General features: G+C 35.9%; 1 protein-coding gene across 1 annotated transcript in view; it reads right to left on the reverse strand.

Annotated features, from left to right (window-relative positions):
* Positions 1 to 2,993: 2,993 nt before the first annotated feature.
* TDRD15 (tudor domain containing 15) overlaps positions 2,994 to 22,594 on the reverse strand; it is a 106,349-nt gene continuing 86,748 nt past the window's right edge. The window contains exon 6 of the mRNA XM_014730946.3: positions 2,994 to 3,143. The gene's annotated coding sequence lies outside the window, so the exon portion shown is untranslated. The remainder of the gene's footprint in view (positions 3,144 to 22,594) is intronic.

Raw genomic sequence — 22,594 nt, forward strand, 5'->3', positions numbered from 1 at the left:
CTAATGTAAACTATGGACTTTGGGTGATTATGATGTGTCAATGTAGGTTCATCAATTGTAATAAATGTACCACTCTGGTGGGGGACGTTGATAATGGAGGAAGCTATGCATGTGTGGGGTGAGTGGTATAGGGGAACTCTCTGTACCTTCCTCTCAATTTTGCTATGAATTTAAAACCAGTCTAAAAAATAAAGTCTAATAAAAAAATATTCCTTAGAAAGCATGTCAAAGTAACAGACATAAAAAAAAAGAACAATAACTTGGATTTCACCAGGTGTTTAAGATCCGCTCTTTGAAAGACACCATTGAAAAAACAAAATAGCAAATTATTGCAATAAATGATATCCAGAATATATTTTTAAAGATCCTACAATTCAAGAACAAGAAGACAAACGACTCAAAGTTTAAAAATGGGCAAACATTGGAAGAGACACTTAACAAAACAAGATACATGAATGGTGAATAAGCACATGAAAAGATGTTCAACGTGACTAGTAATAAGACAAATACAAATTAAAACTATAACTAGATATTACCACACACTCACCAGAATGGTGAAAATTAAAAGATTAACAACACAAATGTTGGTGAATATGTGTAGAAACTGAAACCCTCATGCATTGCTGGTGGACATTTAAATAGTAAAAACATCTTGGAAAACAGTTTGGCAGTTTCTTAAAAGTTAAATATGTGTCTACCCTATAACCCAGAAATTTCATTTCACATATTTCCTCAAGAGAAATGAAAACACATGTCCACATAAAGACTTTTACAAGAATATTAGTAAGTTTATTTATAACAGTCAAAAGTTGGAAATAACCTAGGTTTCTATCAACAGGAGAATGGTAAATTGTGGTATACTTATACCACGCAATAATTCTCAGTAATTAAATGGAAAAATCCATTGTTATCTGCAACAAAATGGATGAGTCTCACAGAAGTTATAATGACCAAAAGAAACTAGACTCAAAAAATATACATATTGAATTATTTCCTTTACATGAAGATTAGGAGATTACTATAGATAGATAACAGAACAGTGGGTGTCTTTGGATGGGAAAGAATTATTTAGAAAGCATGTGAGGGGACTTTCTGAGATGAAAATAATGTTCTAATTGAAATGTGTGTTACAGGCATGTATACATTTGTCAGAACTCAACAAACTGCACATTTAAAATAGGTGTATTTTATTGCATGTAAAACATACTGAAATAAAGGACAAATGCACTCCTTTATACTGGCAACAATTAGAACGGGTAATTTTTACATAGGTGTGAATATATCCCTGGATTATGTATTCTCTTTTACAGATCTGTATGTCCATCCTTTTGCCGTTTATAATAAAAAAATTCATAGGAGGCATAGTCATACACAATTCTCTCCAAATTAATTTATAAATAACAACAAAGAATTTTATAGAACTGGACAAGCTAATATTAAAATTTATATTGAAGAACAAAAGGCCAGAAGTTGTCATGACAATTGTGAGTAAAAAGACCAAATAGGGAAATATGTTCTGACAGATGTGAAGACTGCCTCTAAAACTGCAGCAAATGAGACAATGTGATATCGGCATAGGAATAAGCCGACAAACTGAGGGAAAGTATAAGGAACTCAGAAATAGACTCACAAGCATATGGAAATGTATACAGAACAGAGGTAGCATTCAAATCTATAGACAGACTTGCTAATAAACTGTGTTGGAAAAATCGTTTATCTGTAGGGGAAAAAAGAATCCCACTTGACAATACATATTATCAATCAATCTTAGATAAACCAAAAAGACAACAGCAAAACTAAAACTTTTAGATAAAAAGATCCATACCTTTTTAGTCTTGATACAGAAAAGAATATATTTAAGAACAACATGCACACACAAATAAACAGTAAAGAATAAGATTGACACATCAAATTACATCAGTTATTTGTAATTGTTTAACAAACCACTCCCCAAATTTAACGGCTTATCATGCTCACAGATCTGCAATTTGTGCGAGGCTTGACGGGGATGGCTTTTCTCTTCTCTACATCTGGTGCTGCTTGACCAAGGGTAAAGGACCCACTTTTGATTGTGTTTGTGTGTCTGTGAGTGTGTGTGTGGTGAGAATACATGATATATTCTCTTAGCAAATTTCAAGTGTACAATACAGTATTATTAACTATAGTCACCATGCTGTACATTAGATCTCCAGAACTTATTCATCCTGCATAACAGAAATTTTGTACCCTTTGATCATTTCACTACCCCCAAGGCCCTGGTAATCACCATTCTATTCTCTGCTTTTATGACTGACTTTTTTAGATTCCACATAGTGAGATCCTATAGCATTTGTCTTTCTGTGTCTGGCTTACTTCCTTTAACATAACGTCCTCCAGGTCCATCCATGTCGTTGCAAATGGCAAGATTTTCTTCCTTAAGACTGAAGGATAGGGGCTGGCCCCATAGCTGAGTGGTTAATTTCGTGCGCTCTGCTTCTGCAGCCCAGGTTTTCACCAGTTTAGATCCTGGGCACAGACCTAGCACTGCTTGTCAAGGCATGCTGAGGCAGCATCCCACATAGCAGAACTAAAGGACCTACAACTAGAATAAACAACTATGTACTGGGGGGCTTTGGGGAGAAGAAAAAGAAAAACAAAAAAAGAGATTGGCAACAGATGCTAGCTCAGGGCCAATCTTAAAAAAAAAAAAAAAGACAATAATATTCCTCTGTGTGTGTGTGTGTGTGTGTGTATCACATTTCTTTATCCATTCATCCATCGATGGATGCTTAGGTTTTTCCCATATCTTCGCTATTATGAATAATGGTACAACGAACATGGGAATACAGACATCTCCTTGAGGGTGACAGCTTGATTGCGGTAATCATTTCACAACATACACATATATCAAACATCAGCTCTATACCTTAAATATATACAATTTTTATTTGTCAATTATACCTCAATAAAGCTGGGGAAAAATAAAGGACCCACTTTTAAGATGGCTCACTCACATGGCTGGAAAATTGGTGCTAGCTGTCAACTGAGAGCCAGGGCTGTGGGCCAGGGGCCTCGGTTCTTCACCTTCTGAGCCTCCCCACAGCCTGTCTGTACTTCTTTACAGCATGATAGCTGGTTTCCAAGAGAAAGCATCTCAAGATAACCTGGCAGAAGTGAATGGCATTTTTTGTGACTTGGCTTTTGAGGTCATATAACATTATTTCTGCCAAACTCTATTGTCAAGGGAGTCACAAAGTCCCTCCCAATTTTAGGTGCAAGAGACATAGATTCCATCCCTACATGAGGGAGGAACAAAGTTTTAGAAGAATACGTTGGACAGGAAATTCCATTCTGGCTATCTTTGGAAAATACAATCTGTTGCAATTAAATCAATCAAACTTAATTTGATTTGTTTAAATTAAAAACATAAACTTCACAGAAATTAAGAGAAGCTACAGAGTAGGCGAAGATTCCAATACATGCTACTGTAAAATACATATCCACAATATATAAAGAGCCCATACATATCAACATAAAAAATGCAAAACAACCCAGTGGAAAAAAATAGTAGAAAACACAAATAGACTTGCTTCAGAACAGAAAATCTAAAGATCAATAAAAATATGAAAATGGGCTCAACCTCAGTAATAATTTGGGAAATGTGAATTATAACAATAAGAAACCCCTTTAAATACATCAGATTGACAAAACCTCTAAAGCCAATGTCAAGTGTTGGCAATAAAGTAAAGCAACTAGAAACCTCATATGCTATTGGTCAGAGTTTCAATGATTAGCTACTTTGAGTGCTAGGCATATCTGGTAAAGCTAATGATGTACATGACCTATGATTTAATTTCCACTTCCAGGTTTATACACTATACACATACACTTAAATGCACTAGAAGATGAGTTTATAGAAGAATGTTTATTGAAATATTAGTTGTGGAGTAGTGAAAAATTAAAAACAATGAAAATGTGTATCAATAAGAGAAGGTTATATAAATTGTGATACATTTATACAATGAAGTATTACAGTAGTTAAAATAAACTAGCTCTACAATAAAATATCAAAATACATGCAAGAACATAATGAAGAGCAAAAAGCAAGTTGCAGAATGGTATGTCAATATTATGTCATTTATATAAAATTTTTAAATGTTTAAAATAATCCTCTGTATTGTTTACAGATACCTACATATGTTGAAATGCATGAAACCATGTATGGTCATGTTAAACACAAAGTTCAGAATAGTAATTACTATAGGAAAAGGAGGAAAAGAAGATGAGAACAGGATTAGGTGTGATATGCAGTAGGCTTCAACTTCATGCAGAACGTTTTATTACTTTAAAATCAGAAGCAAAGGTGGAAAATTTTTACTATTGGCCAATGTTTGTTGATTATCCTCAAGCATAAAATGTTGTATGTTTGAAATACATCTTAATAAAGTCCTGTGTTTCTATACCAGAGCTAGACAGAATGAACCTAATTCAACAATCCTTTTCTACCATGGGCCAAAACTCATCTTGCAGATGTAGAAACCAGCATCCAGAAAGAAGATTAGACTTCCTTAAAGCCACACACTGAATTATTAATATAAATGCAACAAGAATAGACTCATGCTCCCCAGATAAGCCCTTTTCCTCTATACCTTACTCTTCAGGAGGATTTTAAAGTGTGATCTTGGCTGCATCTAACTGACACAGACAGGAACGACAGGTGTGACAATTCCTCCCAAAGCAAATCAAACAGAAAAGATAAGGGCAAACTTGATGTGCCTTCAACCTGGCAGGAGGGTGGATTATAAATCTAGGTATAACACTGCCTGAGACCCCACCACTAAAGAATCATTCTCTTGACTTCAGCATTGCCTTCTCCACTGAGTTACATTAGTAGAGGAAAATACCTACAGGAGATATGAGGCCTTCAATCCCCAGAATGAGGTTAGAATGGTCTAGAATTGGTGACTTTTAGGAGAAAAGGGGTGCAGGGTGCGGCAGGAGACAAGGCTGTAATCCACATATAGTCATCTGGCACTGTGCTAGAGCCCATTCATTTTACCTGAGCTCAAACCCAGAGAACCTGGCCAACCACTCTATAGTCCAGAAGATTGATCAGAATGTGGACAAGAACTAGCTTATATTTCCAGACAAATATTTAAAATTTTTAAGTCTTGTAAATAATTTAAGTAGCCTAATACCCATTAACTTTAATGTATTCTCTACAACTGCTTCTGTGAAATGTTAGCTATTCTGTTGTATTCTTTTTTTTTTTTTCAGCTTAATGAAGATTTTAGTCTTATTGTGAGCAGCATCATTCATGATGGAAAAAAGTCTGCTTAGGTAGAACAACAAAATCTCTCTCAAAATATTAGAAAATAAAGGCAAACAAATTGTTCAGATCATTTTCCCTGTTTTTTAATCAACCAAAAGCCATCTAAAACCCTGCCTGGGATTCTGGGTTTCTGAATAAAAGTACCAGTCCCTACTATCATCTACTACATAATGGCCACATATTCCACAAGTGTGTTGCTTCACAAAGCAGGAGGATAGGAAATTTTGGCTGCAATCCCCACTCTGACTTAAATCACCAAGTGACCTTAGGCAAGTCATGGTAGCCTTCCTGAGCTCTTCTCTTCATCCATCAAATTGGCATCATGATACTGACATATCCTACACAGGGCTTTCAAAGTTTACATAAGTATGGGCAAGAGTTTTGAAATATTATTATCTCTGATTGAAGTATCCTGGCGATGGCAAAGGTTCTACCTGAGTGTGTGTACACCTCACAAGTAATCAAGTGAGTCCAAAAGGAAAATGTGAAAGGAAGGGAGGGAGAGAAAGTGGAACCTGGGGGCTATTCAGACCTTTCCTCTGTGACCAAGATAACTTTTCATACTTCATCTCATTTCCTCCTCTATTCTACATTCTTCAGCTTTATGTGACTCAGGACAGGGTATTATTTATAATTACTATACAAGCAAGGGCTTACTATACAAGCATGCACTTACTATACAAGCAAGGGCTCTAGGATTTAACTGTTGCATCACACAAGACTTTTCAACCTCTTTTTACTTTCAATGCAACCTACATCACTTTAACCCAAAGGGAAGTTCTTTACATTTAAGTGGAAACTGAATTCAAATACCCTTATCATTATTTTAAAAGCATTATGTTGCAACAGATCTTACAACTATTCCCCAATCCAGGTATGTTTGAAACTGAAATTATATTTTCCTGGGTTTTCTTAATCTGCATTCTAGATTAATTAATATTCTGAGCCTTCTTCCCAACTGTCCTTCACTTACACTTGCAACAGACCTGAGACATATAAAGAAAAACTGAGGCACCATTCATTTACAAGGTTTCTCCCTGGAGACAAAGAAGATCACTAACCTTTGCATTATATTCTTCCACTCTCCGTAAACAGATTCTCACCTCACTTGTACATGGACAGTGGCTCTCATCCCCTGCCCCACAGCAGCAGTTTGCATTTTTCTATTTGAAAAAGGTGGTTTTAATTTCTGGTCAGATTCTCATGAACACTCTGCAAACTATTCCTATGATACTTGACCTTTATATTGAGAACTCACATCCTGGGCATATTTTAATCTGTTAAGGTAAATTGATAGGTAATCTGATGTTTTACTTCTTGCTAAATTTATAACATCATTTCTTTGAAATCAGTCTCTTCAGTTTAAATAAGTCACTTGTTCTTAATTTTTTGTTTTCTCTTTAATACAAAATACAGACTGATCTGCAAGAAATTTCAACTGAAGGATGGCTAAAGTGAGACAGATGTTGCAATTTACGTGATATAATAACTACTTTTATCATGCAACCTATATTTCACTAATGGAATATAAGAAACAGGAGGCAATTACTGCTAGCACTAGTTTTTCTTGTTTTCTACATGATTAAATCTTCTGATATTTCCATTACAGCTTCCAAATAGAAGCTAATGACTATATGCTTGATTTTACAAGGTATTGGGCTCTGGCCTACCAAAAGGAGCTTCACTAACTGCTTGTGGACCGTGTACAATGTGCCACTCACTGTGCTTGGTTGGCAAGAAGGTAGTGAAGAAGGGAGAGTCTCTGAGCTAGGGCATCTTACAGTCTGGTGGGGGAATGCAGCCACATAAACAATCACAAGTCCTTGTAACAAACGATATCAAAAAGGAAAGCAGGACACAAAGAAGGGATCCTAACCCAGACTGTGTCACGAGGTCATCAAACTGGTTTGGAGGAAGAGGGAAGAGATGAAGGCAACAGGGTAAGACAGGAGGCCAGACACTGAGGACCTTACAAATTATATTAAGAAGTTTGGACTTGAAAGCAGTGTGAAGGGGTTGCAGAATTTTCAAGCAGGGATGGGCATAATCAGATTTTTGAAAGAACCCAGCTGTAGTATGCAGATGGCCATTGCAAACAGCCACACAGGGGATCTGCCCCACCTTCCAGTGCCTGAAACGATTGAGTGCTGCTACTCCTGGGACTGCCCCACCCATCTGTGCTCTCAAGGCAGCTGTGCACCACAAGGCAGCACAGCCAGATCTTGCCAAAGGCCTGCCCCACCCAAAAGCCCAAAAGCAAGCTGACAACAGCCACACACCACGCAGCTAACCTCACCTGAAACCTACCCCACCCACCAATGCAGAGGCAGCTGAGCCCAGCAGGCAGCCACACCAGAGGCCTGCAGCAATTGTGTGCCCCAAGCCTAGCAACCAGCCACACTAGGGGACTGGCTCACTTACCAACAAAACTGCAATAGTTCTGTGCTGTTAGACCTCACAGCCAGCCATGCTGGGGGCTTGCCCCACCTAATAAAATGCCTGTAGCAGCCACAAGTAAATAAGCCTTACAACCAGCTGGCCCAGGCACCAGCCTAGGTTTCCCCATGAACCCATAGCAACAGCAACTCTGCCACAACAAAAGGGCACACAGAGCCCACAGGGGACATTCCTGGAGCATTTGGCAAGGGTGATAAGAGCAGGTTATACTGCTGGGCCCCATAAGTCATCTCTTACAATGATGGCAGGTACCATTAGAATCCTCTCTCTAGCCTATTAGCACAGGGGTCTGCCCCACCAACTAGAGCACCCAAGGTTATCAAGTGTGGCCAGGAAGCAGGCAGCCCAGCCCAGGGACTGGCTCTGCTCACCAGTGAGCTCACATTTCCAAGCTTGGGAGACAAAACTGATCTACTTAATACACAGAAATAAGCACAAAGAAGTAGGTAAAATGAGGATACAAAGGAGTATGTTCCAAATAAGGGAATAGGACAACTCCTCAGAAAAAGAATTAAATGAAACAGGTAAACAATCTACCCGATAAAGAGTATAAACTAAGAATCATAAGGATGTTCACCAATTTGGGGAGAAGAATAAATGAATGCAGTGACAACTTCAACAAAGAACTGGAAAATATAAAACAAACCAACCAGAGCTGAAGAATACAATAACTGAAATGAAAAGTTCACTAGAGGGACTCGAGCAGAATAGATGACACAGAAGAACAGACTAGCAATCTGGATGAAAGAGTAGAGGAAATCATCCAAGTTGAACAGAAAAAAGAATTAAAAAGGACAAGGACAGTCTAAGTGACCTCTAGGACAACATCAAGTGTACTAACATCCACATCATAGGTAGCCCAGAAGGAGAAGAGAGAGAAAAAAAGGGCAGATAACTTATTTCAAAAAAAATAAATAATAGCTGAAAACTTCCCTAACCTGAGAAGGAAACAGACATCCAAGTACAGGAAGCTCAGAGGGTACCAAACAAGAACCCAAAGTGGCTCACACCAAGACACATTACAAGTGAAATGTCAAGAATTAAATAAAAAGAGAATTCTAAAAGCTTCAAGAGAAAAGCAACAAGTCATATACAAATGAAACCTCATAAGGCTATTAGCTGACTTCTCAACAAAAACCTTACAGGTTAAAAGCGAGTGGCATGATATACACAAAGTGCTGAAAGTAAAAAAACCGACAACCAAAAATACTCTACCTGGCAAGGTTAACATTCAGAATAGAAGGAAAGATAAAGAGTTTTCCAAACAAGCAAAAACTAGAGGAGTTCATTACCATTAAACTGGACTTACCAGAAATGTTAAAGGAACTTATTTAAGTGGGAAAGAAAAGGCCATACATAGGAATAAGAAAATTATCAAAGAAAAAATATTACTGGTAAAGGCAAATATACAGTAAAGGTAGTACATCAACGACATATAAGGCCAGTATGAAAGTCAAAAGACAAAAGTACTAAAATCACGTATATCTATGATAAGAGGTTAAGGGATACACAAAAATAAAAGAGGTAAAACATGATATCGAAATGTAGAAAGGGGAATAAAAGGGTAGGACTTTTAGGAAGAGGGCAAACTTAAGAGAACATCAACTTAATACAGATTGCTATTTACATAGGTTATTATACATGAACTTCATAGTAATCACAAACCAAAAAACTATGATAAATACTCAAAAAACAAAGAGAAACGAACCCAAACATAACACTAAAGAAAGCCATTAAATTACAAGGGAAGGGAACAAAAGAAGAACCACAAAAAAATCCAGAAAAAAAGTAACAAAATGGCAATAAGTACATACTTATCAATAGTTATTTTAACTGTAAATGGACTAAAAGCTCCAATCAAAAGACACAGGGTGGCTGAAAGGATAAAAATACAAAACCGATATATAATCCCGTATACAAGAGACACACTTCAGACCTAAAGACACTCACAAACTGAAAGTGAAAGGATAAAAAAAAGATATCCCATGCAAATAAAAATAAAAAGAAAGCTGGGTAACAAGACTTATATCAGAAAAAATAGACTTTAAAACAAAAACTGTAACAAGAGACAAAGAAAGGCATAACATAATGATAAAGAGAACAAGCCAACAAGAGGATATAACACTTGAAAATGTCTATGTGCCCAACATAAGAATACCTAAACACATAAAGCAAATATTAACAGACATAAAAGGAGAAATTGACAGTAACATAATAATAGTAAATCATCCAGGCAGAAGATCGATAAGGAAACATTGGCCTTAAATGACAACTTAGACCAGATGAACTTAATAGATATATATAGAACATTTCATCCAAAAACAACAGAATACACATTTTTCTCAAGTGCAGATGGAACATTCTCAAAGACAGACCATACACTGGGAAACAAATAAGTATCAATAAATTTAAGAAGACTGAAATTATATCAAGCATCTTTTCTGACCACAAGGGTATGAAACTAGAAATCAACTACAAGAACAAAACTGGAAAAGTCACAAATATGTGGAGACTAAACAAAATACTACTGAATAACTACTGGGTCAACAAAGAAATAAAAATAGAAGTAAAAGAATACCTGAGACAAATAAAAATGAAAATATGACATACCAAAATCTATAGGATACAGCAAAAGGGGTAGTAAGAGGGCAGTATAGAGCAATAAAGACGTACTTCAAGAAACAAGAAAAACTGCAAATAAACGATCTAACAATACACATAGAGGAACTAGAAAAAGAAGAACAAATGAAGCCTACAATCAATAGAAGGAAGGAAATAACAAAAATCAGAGCAGAAATAATGAAATAGAGACTAAAAAGACAATAGAAAATATCAATGAAACTACGAGCTGGTTCTTTGAAAAGATAAACAAAATTGACAACCTTTAGCCAGACTCACCAAACAAAAAAGAGAAAAGGCTCAAATAAATAAAATCATAAACGAAGAGGATAAATTACAAAGGATACCACAGAAACACAAAGAATTATAAGAGAATACTATGAAAAACTACATGGCAACAAATTGGATAATTTAGCAAGATTGGATAAATTCTTAGAATTATACAACCTTCTAAAACTGAATCAAGAAGAGATAGAGAATCTGGATAAATTCTTAGAATTATACAACCTTCTAAAACTGAATCAAGAAGAGATAGAGAATCTAAATAGACTGATCACTAGTAAGGAGATCAAAACAGTAATCAAAAACTTCCCCAAAACAAAAGTCCAAGACAAGATGGCTTCCCCAGTGAATTCTGCTCAACATTCAAAGAAGATTTAATATCTACCCTTCTCAAACTCTTCCAAAAAATTAACGAGGAGGGGACACTTCATAACTCATTCTATGAGGTCAAAATTATCCTGATACCAAACCAGACAAGGACAACACAAAAAAAGAAACTTACAGGCCAATATCACTAATGAACATAGATGAAAAATTCCTCAACAAAATATCAGCAAATTGAATACAATATTACATTAAAAGGATCATACACTATGATCAAGTGGGATTTATTCCAGGGATGCAAGGATGTTTCAACATCCGCAAATCAATTAATATGATACACCACATTAATAAAATGAAAAATAAAAATCATATGATCATCACAATAGATGCAGAGAAAGCACTGGATGAGAAAGAGCATCTATTTATGACAAAAACTCTGGATAAAATGGATATGGAGGGAAAGTACCTCAACACAATAAAAGCCATATATGAGAAACCCACAATCAACATCATACTCAATGGTGAAAAACTGAAAGCTATTGCTCTAAGAACAGGAACAAAACAAGGAAGTCTACTCTTATTTAACACAGTATTGGAAGTCCTAGCCAGAGCAATTTAAGCAAGAAAAAGAAAGAAAAGGGATCCAAATTGGAAAGGAAGAAGTAAAACTGTCACTATTTGCAGATGACATAACTTGATATACAGAAAACCCTATAGAACTCACCAAAATACTATTAGAAGTAATAAAAGAATATATAAAGTTGCAGGGTACAAAATCAACATACAGAAATCAGTTGTGTTTCTCTACACATATAACAAATAAGAAAGAGAAATCAAGAATATAATTTCACTTATAATCACAACAAAAAGAATAAAAAATCTAGGAATAAATTTAACCAAAGAGTTGAAAGACCTATACACTGAAAACTATAAAACACTGTTGAAAGAAACTGAAGAAGACACAAAGAAATGGAAAGATAGTCCATGCTCATGGATTAGAAGAATTAACATAATTAAATTGTCCATACATCATAAAGCAATCTAAGGAGTCAATGCAATCCCCATCAAAGTCCCAACAACATTTTTCACAGAAATAAAACAAAGAATCCTAAAATTTATATGGAACAAAAAAAAGACCCCAAATAGGCAAACTAATCCTGGGAAAAAAGAACAAAGCTGGAGGTATCACACTCCCTCATTTCAAAATATACTTCATAGCTATAATAATCAAAACAGCACGGTACTGGCAGAAAAACAGACACACAGATCAACAGAACAGAATTGAGGGCCCAGAAATAAACCCACACAGCTAACTTTCAACAAGGGAGCCAAGAATATACAATGGAGAAAGGAAAGTCTCTTCAATAAAGGGTGCTGGGAAAACTAGACAGCCACATGCAAAAAAATGAAAGTAGACTTATCTCACACCACGCCCAAAAATTAACTTAAGATGGATGAAAGACTTGAATGAAAGACCTGAAGCCATAAAACTCCTAGAAGAAAACAGAGGCAGTGGGCTCTTTGACATCTGTCTTGGCAGTATCTTTTTGAAATTGTGTCTCCCCAGGCAAGGGAAACAAAAGAAAATATAAACAAATGGGACTACAAACTAAAAAGCTTCTGCACGGCAAAGGAAACCATCAGCAAAATGAAAAGACAACCTAACAATTGGGAGAAGACACTTACAAATCATATATTTGATAAGGGGTTAATATCCAAAATATATAAAGAACTCATACAAGTCAACAGCAAAGAAACAAACAACTCAATCAAAAAATGAGCAGAGATGGGGCTGGCCTGGTGGCATAGTGGTTGAGTTCACATGTTCTGCTTCAGCAGCCCGGGGTTTCTGGGTTCGGATCGTGGGCGTGGACCTACCACCGCTTGTTGAGCCAGCCTGTGGTGGCATCCCACACAAAATAGAAGAAGATTGGTTCAGATGTTAGCTCAGCAGCAATCTTCCTCAAGCAAAAAGAGGACCACTGGCAACAGATGTTGGTTCAGGGCCAATCTTCCTCACTCCAAAAAACAAATTGGGCAGAGAACCTGAACACATATTTTCCAAAGAAGATATACAGATGGTCAACAGGCACATGAAAAGACATTCTTCCCTACTAATTATTAAGGAAATGAAAATCAAAACTACAATGAGATATCACCTCATGCCTGTTAGAATGGCTATTTTTAAAAAGACAAGAAATCACAAGTGTCAGAGAAGATGTGAAGAAAAGGAACCCCCATACATTACTGGTGGGAATGTAAACTAGTGCAGCCATTATGGAAAATCCTATGGAGATTCCTCAAAAAATTAAGAACAGAACTACCATATGAGCCAGGTATTCCACTTCTGGGTATTTATCCAAAGAACACGAAAAACACTAATTCAATATATGCACCCCTATGTTCACTGTAGCATTATTCACAATAGCCAAGATTTGGAAACAACCTAAATGTCCATCAACTGAGAAAGAGATAAAGAAGATGTGTGTGTGTGTGTCTGTGTGTGTGTGTGTGTGTGTAGATAGATAGATATAGATATATAGTGGAATACCACTCGGCCATAAAAAAGATGAAATTTTGCCATTTGTAACAACATGGATGAAACTTGAGGGTATTATGCTAAGTGAAGTAAGTGAGACAGGGAAAGCCAAATACCATATGATTTCACTCATATGTGGAAGATAAAAACAACAACAAACACAAAAATATAGAGAATAGATTGGTGGTTATCAGAGGGGAAGGAGGGGAGGGTGAGGGCAAAAGGAATAAAAGGGCACATGTGTACAGCGATGGATGGTAATTAGATTTTGGGTGGTGAAGACAACGTAGTCTAAACAGAAACTGAAATATAATGGTGTACACCTGAAATTTATATAACATTATAAACCAATGTTACCTCAATTTAAAAAGAAAAGAACGAGTGCACAAAACAAAGTTCCACCACATAATACATACAAAAAGATGCTGTAACTTAAAGAAGAATGCTATAACATTTAAGAAGCAAAGAAATAGTACAGTTTGTAAAAGTGTCATTGGAGGGGTAAAAAATGAGGAAGTATAAGGAAGGCACAGACAATGACCTACATGAAGCGGTAGTCCCAGATCAGGCTATCTCAGCAGAGGGGCAGCAGCCTGGGCAGAGGGAGAGAAGCCTGGAAGGGCTCAACTGCATCACACACCATGTCAAGTCGTGCAGAAAACAGCCATGATGGATTCTTGATTGCCTTGTGACGGCCCTCAGGAACCCGCAGACTCTGTGGGGAGATGGGGCTAAGGTTCAAACGTTCACACATAGAATACCGTGCACCAGGCACTTGGCTGGGTGGTGGGAATGTCTTCAGACAATATTTCTCCACAACAACCCTATTAAGTCAAAAGTGTCTCTGAGTTCTCTGGGTCCTACCAACTTTGTGGGGTTTTGCTAATTCATCAAAAACACTGCATAACTAACAAATGAGAACGTTTTCCCATGAGTTTTCCACTTGTAGTTCTTGAACCCATACAGCTGGTGGAAGTAGAGAAAGAATTTCATAAATTAGAATGAGTTCTTTAAATATTTGAGATGTTTAGGGGGTTTTCCCCCCTAAAATTATTATAGTAGCAATTTTTTCTACATCATTGTTTCTTACACAAACCTATTAATTTTCTCTATGGAGCAACGTGATTTTTTTGTTTTATTATTTTAGTTCACACAAAATAGAACCCATCATCAATCTTGTTTCAATTTCCAGGGATATTTAAAATTTTTTTAAAAAAAGACATATTAGTGACCTGCTCAATTTCACTCACATCCTGTTTCGTCTAAAGTTATGAAAATGATTACCTTTTAAAAGTGGAAACTTACAACGTGTATGCAGAAAGAACATTTCCTGCTTTGGAGCAGATTCATTCTAAATTAAGTTTGAAATCATCTTTATTTTCCTGTCTATAAACAAAAAGAATATGGAGACTATTAGACATATGTTCTAATTTTCTTTTCAAATCACATATATTTTTTAAATAATTTAGTCTAACAGTACATATATGTTTTGTTAGTTAACTCATGCTTTGTGTTGAACAAAATATAATAGCAACAGAGTTTTCTTTTGTTAAATATGACAATATAAATATGCTTGTTGTTCTCACGGCATTCATTATCCTGGATGCAAGAGAGCAAAAATATTCTTCAGTCAAGCCTGAATAATAATGAATTGGAGGTGGCTGACATGCAATAACTTTACAGGTATATGAATTAGAATTTTAATGTATTTATTTTTAAAAACATAGTTCACTGCTATTTTACAATTAAAACTTACATCCAGTACACTCACTTCAAGAAATATATCCCAAGTAAATTAATCTCAAATAGAAAAGAAAACTATTTGTTCAAAGCTATTTAAAAGTACTGCTATTGGCAACTGACAAAAATTAGAAATCATATATAGCAAGATCAGCTACTTGTTCACCAAAAATGAGTGCTTTTTCTCCACAGAAGTGTGTTGCAGCTGAGAAGTGGCTGCCTATGCAGGAACTATCTATCCTTCACTCTTTCTTTCCCTATCTGCTGACTAAATGCAGAGGACTTTCAGACCTTAGAGGATGGTATGGCCTCTGATGGAAAGAGCCCAGGTCCCTGAATTACCAGACGGAAGAAAGCCACCTGGAAACTATGATCACTTGCATTGTGCCTTTACATGAGCAAGAAATAAAATTTCACTGGGTTAACTCACTGAAATTTTGTGATTTATTATAACAACTAGTGTTATGCTACATGATACACCAATCAAATTCTCATTAGCACAGAATGATTAAAGAAGTTATAGCATATTGAGACAGCAAAATAACACCCTGATATATATGAACTATGCGATTGAGAAATAGAAAACAAAATTATATGTGCAGAATATTATGAAACAAAATGCTCTAATGGGCTCATCAGATATTAGCAGTTAGTATTATAAGCCATGAAGTTATGGATATTTTGAATTGTTTTGTTTTTATTATTTATCTCTGGTTTTCACTGTAAAGGTATATGGCAAATTACTATGGAAAAGTCCCATTAACAATCTTCCCGCTCATGCCACCCATAGGTTGGACAGAAAGTTGTCAATATTATGGCCAATTATCTTTTAACCATTTAGGACTATTCCTGGTCCTCAACACTATCTATAAAATAACTATAGATTATTGTTTATTATTAACATTTTTCTTAAAAGGTAGGTGGAAATATCTCAAATATTATGTAACTAAAAGTCACAGTTTTATTCACGATGATGTCTTTCCACTTTATTATATATTATTTTATCAACAGTTTTTCATTTGCAAAAAGGCACAAAAATCCAAAATTTTCCTTTATTAAAATATATTTCATCCCAAGTAAAAGATAACAATATGGACAGAGCCTCCCTGCCTTATATCCCAGCATCTTCTCATCCTCTCAACTCCCACTATCTTTAAAAATCTGAATCTCACAACTTGTTTCTGATAGCATTAACTGTGTCATATGTCCATGTAATCATCTCTCCTAACAAATATTCACACCTCTGGAGCAGGCACTATGTCGACTCCCCTCATACCTAGCACAGGGTGGGACACATGGAAATTAGTTACCATCTACTCAACAAACACCCATTTATCCAAAGACCCTCTATTTGGATTTAACTACATTTCTTTTCCAAAGGCATTCCTTTATTCTCCTGTCTTACCTAACCTGCAATTTCTTAGACCAATCTCTTTAAGCTCAGCTTTCTGCTCTAAACCAATGCTATAGAGCAAACAATGTAAAAGGTAAGAGAGAATAAACTTGAGATTATCAGGCTAATGATACAGCTATTGCAGTATGGAATGCTTTGTGAAAAGAATATCACTGCCAGAGAAAAAATGTGAACGCATTTTCTAAGATTTCATCAGGTATCTACATCTGTATGCATGTGTCAGGTTTTTGTTTGGTGTTTGCTGAGCTGTTTAAGGCTTTTGTCCAGTGGAGGGACAATCCTGCCTAATTACTATACTCCATTTGTCCTACGCCTAAGAACACATGGTTTCCTTCTTTATTAGCTTCTCCCAGCAAAACAGAACCATGACACAGAATCTGAACTCAACCCAATTAGGGAACTTTTAAGCTGGAATAAAAGGAAGAAGCTCCACATATACCTCATAAACCCTGAATTCCAGAAATAGATCTGAAACATCCAGGTGGGCCAGAGCCAGCAAGTTCACTTTCCTGTCACCAAGTCACCACTAATAGGAGAAAGGATGCCTCTGCATCACCTAGGAATATTTCCTTATCTGCCAAAGGAAACTGCATTTCCCTCAAGGAAGCCAACCCTTCCAATCTCAGAGGTTTAATAGGTATTCACTACTAATTTTCTCCCTGGCACAACACATGTAAGGAAGCAAGTGAGCAACCCACTAACTTAGTTCTATTTAATGGATTATTGGTCTTTGTGCTTCCTCTCTAGCCCCCTTACATTTTACTCTCAACATAGAAGCGACACTAAATCTTTAAAAATATGTTAGATCATATGAGTCCTCTCTCAAAGCCCTGCATTAGCTTCCCATTTCACTCCAAGTAACAATGGCTTATAAGGCCTTTATGATCTGGCCCCGCCCTGATCTCTGACATCTCCTCTCATCCCCTCACTAACTCTGCTCCAGGAATGCTGGCTTCCTTGCTGTTCTCCAAATTGAAGACACCACTAAAAAGCCCATACAAAGCCTTTACACTTGCTGGTTCCTCTATCTGCAAGACTGCTCCTCCTCTAGACACTCACCATGACTAACTCACAGCCCTCCTCCAGGCATCTGATCAAATACGACCTTTTCAAGGAACACCCTCCACACACCCATATCCTATCCCTCTTTCCTGCTTTATTTTCCCCTATATCATTTATTATCTTCCAACATAGTAAATATTTTCTTAATTTGCTTATTTTTTAAATCTTTTATTGGAGTATAGCTGATATACAATATCATATTAGTTTCAAGTGTACAACATAGTAATTCAACATTTATATACATTACAAAATGAAATAATCACCATGACAAGTCTAGTAACCATCTGTCACAATACAAGGTTATTATAATATTATTGACTATATTCCCGATGCTGTACATTACATTCCCATGATTTATTTATTTTATAACTGGAAGTTTGCATCTCTTAATCCCCTTCACCCATTCACCCATCACCTCACTTCCTCCCCTCTGGGGACCACTAGTTTTTTCTTAGAATCTATGAGTTTGTTTCTGTTTTGTTTGTTCACTTGTTTCATTTTTTAGATTCCACACATAAGTGAAATCATATGATATTTGTATTTCTCTGTCTTATTTCTTTCATTTAGCATAATACCCTCTAAGTCCATCCATGTTGTCACAAATGGCAGAATCTCATTTTTTTTATGGCTGAGTAACATGGCCGTGTTTGTGTGTGTGTGTGTGTATACACCACATCTTCTTTAACCATTCATCTATTGATGGACAAATATACAAGGATAAAAATAGAATATACAAGGACAAAAAATTTGTTTATTGTCTGCCTTCCCTTACTATAATATAAGCTCCATGAGGGCAGGGATTTTTGTCTGTCTATATACTGCTATATCTTCAGTCCCTAACTCATAATAAGTATCCAATGAATAGTCATTAAAAGAAAGAATTAAATGCCTATTATGCACAAGAAATTAGCACGCACAATAGTGTCAACCACTATACAGACTATGTGATTTTAGTACCAAAGCAACAATTACAGTCTTTGGGAGCGACACAATACCAATAATAAAACATGAGATTATGGGTCTCCTCTGAAAGTAGAGATTCCTTATTTATTACCTTGACAAGACTTCAAACCACTATATTTTTCTGATTCCGCCTTCTTGCAGCCCCTATCCCAGGCTGTGGCCACTATCACCTAGCTTTTGTTGTTAAGTTTTGTTGTTGTTTTGCTAAAAAACAAAAATGTATTTGAAACTGGTTCTTCTATATCTTGATTTCAGATTATTTCCACTATCTTCTATTAATTCCTGAACACAAGTTATCTAACCTGGGTCCACTGACTTTCTAAATGTTAAATAAAAGATACAGCCATTGAACCCAAAAAAGAACATCAATCCCCTTCCTCATTCTGATACTATTTGAGAAAACCCTGAGTTCTCTAGTTTAAGATGGGTTTAACAACAAAACAAGTTGTTCTCAGTTTCCATACTACGTTTGTACAAACCTAATGGTTAGGCATTTTGTTTCTAGGTTTTCCCTCTGGATTTCTTCATAACTGAAGCAAATGATAGGAATTTTTAAAATTAACCATAATAAAAGGCTGCCTCATCTTCCCCTCAAAAATCCTGCAACAAAGATGATACTAATTTTTTCCCAGTCCTTCCCTACAGAGTATTGTTTTCTTGAGAAAAAATGCCATCTTAGACACAACAGAAAGCAATGTCCAAACACATTCCAGTTCAACCCCCATAGGCAATAACATAGGCAGGCACTGCATATATATGTGACTATTTATTTATAATAAGGATAATTCTAGAAAATAAATTAGAGAATTTTACAGAAGGAAAGCTCAGCTTTCAGAGAGGTGAAGTTGTTCACAATTGCACAACTACTAGAATCCAAATCTAGACCTGCAGAGCTGCCTATGTTCTTCCCACCTCACTCTGCTGCCTCTGCACCAGTGCCAAGTCCAATCCTGACAGGAACTCCTTAACTGAAACTTACGGTCTCATACTCCCTCCTTTTCTTAAGGAAATGAATCACTAGTACTTGGCAATATTTACCAACTCCTAGTGAACAGATTACATAACACTCTCTGCATTTAATCATTTACTAAGCAGCTAAATCACTATTTTAATCTAATGTGAAAACAGTTCTAAAATTGTTAGTGTTACTGAGAAATCATCATATACATATTACTGATTCCCACTTCTAAATAATTGATACTCCATTCATATTGTATCTTATAGGATAATGTTTACTGGACTTAGTTCAATTTTATCATGCAACTTGGAAGGCACAGATATTTATGGGGTTTAAATCACGTATTTTAAAGTAGAGAAAAGCAAACCATTAGAATCCAATGGATAGCAGATCTATTCCAACTTTCTCTACTCTATCCTTCTAAATTTAGCTCCACATTTAGCTTAATTCAAATAACTCCTATTTGAATTAAGGATCGAAAGTAACAACTGGGATAGTCCTAAGTTTTAATGAAACAATATCAGAGCACAGGAAATATTACAAAAATTTACTTCTAAGTTAAGACCAAAAAGTTAAAATGTAAGTCAGATAGCAGCACTTAATTTATCTACTCTGATCTACCTACCAAAATGCACAAGAAATCTCAGAATAAGAAAGGAAGTCGCAACAGCACTGGAAGTTGGTAATATTGGTAAATGATCTGTCATTTAAAAAATAATTTTTTATTCAAGAAAGTATAGGTGAGGTCCTAGGTCAGAACTAAAGGGCCAAACAAAGTAATGGCAAATTTCTACCCCAGCCATTGCTTACTTCACCCCCAGTGTTGGGGGCGGGGGGGCCAGCCGCAATGGGAACAGAAAAAAAAATATGTGAAGAAACAATGAATAGAAATTTACCAAATAATGAAAACTATATACCTATAGATCCAACAATTTCAACTAACTCCAAGCACATAAAACATATGAAGAAAACTATACCATAGCACATCATTGTCAAATTGCCCAAAATCAGTGATAAAGAGGAAATCTTAAATAGGGCAGGAGTGCGGGAGGAAGACACATTAAGTACAGAGGAACAAATATCATGGTGACAGCATATTTTTCGCTGGAAACATTGCAAATGAGAAAACAGTGGAGCAACATGTTTAAGTACTAAAATAAAAAAAAACCTGTCAATCTATAATTCTACATCCAGCAAAAGTATCTTTCAAATATGAAGGTGAAATAAATAATTTTTCAATCATACAAAAGTTAAAGAATTCATCAGCAGTAGCCTCACAAGAAATGATAAACAACAAAAGCAGAAGAAGAAGGCCTTTTCTTCAAGCAGAAGAAAAAGGATAATAGATGAAAACATGGGCTTACACAAAGGAATGAAGAACAGTGGAACTGGTAACTACATGAATAAATATGCAAGATTCTTTTCTTATGATTTGTATCTCCTTAAAACACTGAACAGTGATGAACTCAGATGCAAAAATCTTCGACAAAATATTAAAAAATTAAATAAAGCAATACACTAAAAGGATCATGTACTACAATCAAGTGGGATTTATTCCAGGGACACGGGGAGATTCAACATCCAAAAATCAATGTGACACACCACATTCAAAATGAAGAATAAAAATCACATGATCATCTCAATAGATGCAGAAAGAGCATTTCACAAGATTGAACCTCCATTTATGATAAAACCTCTCAATAAAATGGGTATGGAAGGAACGTTCCTCAGCATAATAAAGGCCATATATGACAAACCCACAGCCAACTTCATACTCAACAATGAAAAACTGAATGATGTTCCTCTAAGAGCAGGAACAAGACAAGGATGCCCACTCTTGCCACTCTTATTCAACACAGGGTTGGAAGCCCTAGCCAGAGCAATTAGGCAAGAAAAATAAATAAAAGGGATCCAAATTGGATAGGAAGAAGTAAAACTGTCACTATTTGCAGATAACACACAATTCCATACATAGAAAGCCCTAATGAATCCACCAAAGAACTATTACAAATAATTTTAAAATACAATAAAGTTGCAGGGTACAAAATCCACATAAAAAAATCAGTCCCATTTCTATACACTAACAACACAGAATGAGAAATCAAGAATACAATCCCATTTATAATCACAACAAAAACACACATGGGAATAAATTTAACCAAAGAGGTGAAAGACTTGTACGGTGAAAACTATAAAACATTCTTGAAAGAAATCACAGATGACACAAAGAAATGGAAAGATGTTCTGTGCTCATGCATTGGAAGAATTAACATAGTTAAAATATTAATATTACCTAAAGCAATCTACAGATTCAATGCAAATCCAATCAGAATCCCAATGATATTTTTCACAGAAATAGAACAAAGAATCTTAAAATTTGTATGAAACAACAAAAGACTCCAAATAGTCAAAACAACCTTGAGAAAAAAGAACAAAGCTAGAAGTATCACACTCCCTGATTTCAAAATATACTACATAGCTATAGTAATCAAAAGAGGACAGTACTGGCAGAAAAACAGAGACAGATCAATGGAACAGAACTGAGAGCCCAGAAATAAGCCCACACACCTATGGACAGTTAATTTTGAACAAAGGAGAGAAGAACATACAATGGAAAAGGACTGTCCGTCTCTTCAATAAACGGTGCTGGAAAACTGGACAGCTACGTGCAAAAAAATGAAAGTAGACCATTATCTTACACCACAAACAAAAATTAATGTGAAATGTATTAAAGACTTGGATGTAAGACCTGGAACCATAAAACTCCTAGAGGAAAACATACGCAGTAGGCTCTCTGACATCTGTCTTAGAAGTGTCTTTTTGAAATCATGTCTCCCCAGGCAAGGGAAACAAAAGAAAAAATAAACAGATGGGACTACATTCAACTAAAAAGCTTCTGCACAGCAAAGGAAACCATCAGCAAAA

The sequence above is a fragment of the Equus caballus genome, chromosome 15 (assembly GCF_041296265.1).
Source record: "Equus caballus isolate H_3958 breed thoroughbred chromosome 15, TB-T2T, whole genome shotgun sequence".
NCBI classification, from domain to species: domain Eukaryota; kingdom Metazoa; phylum Chordata; class Mammalia; order Perissodactyla; family Equidae; genus Equus; species Equus caballus.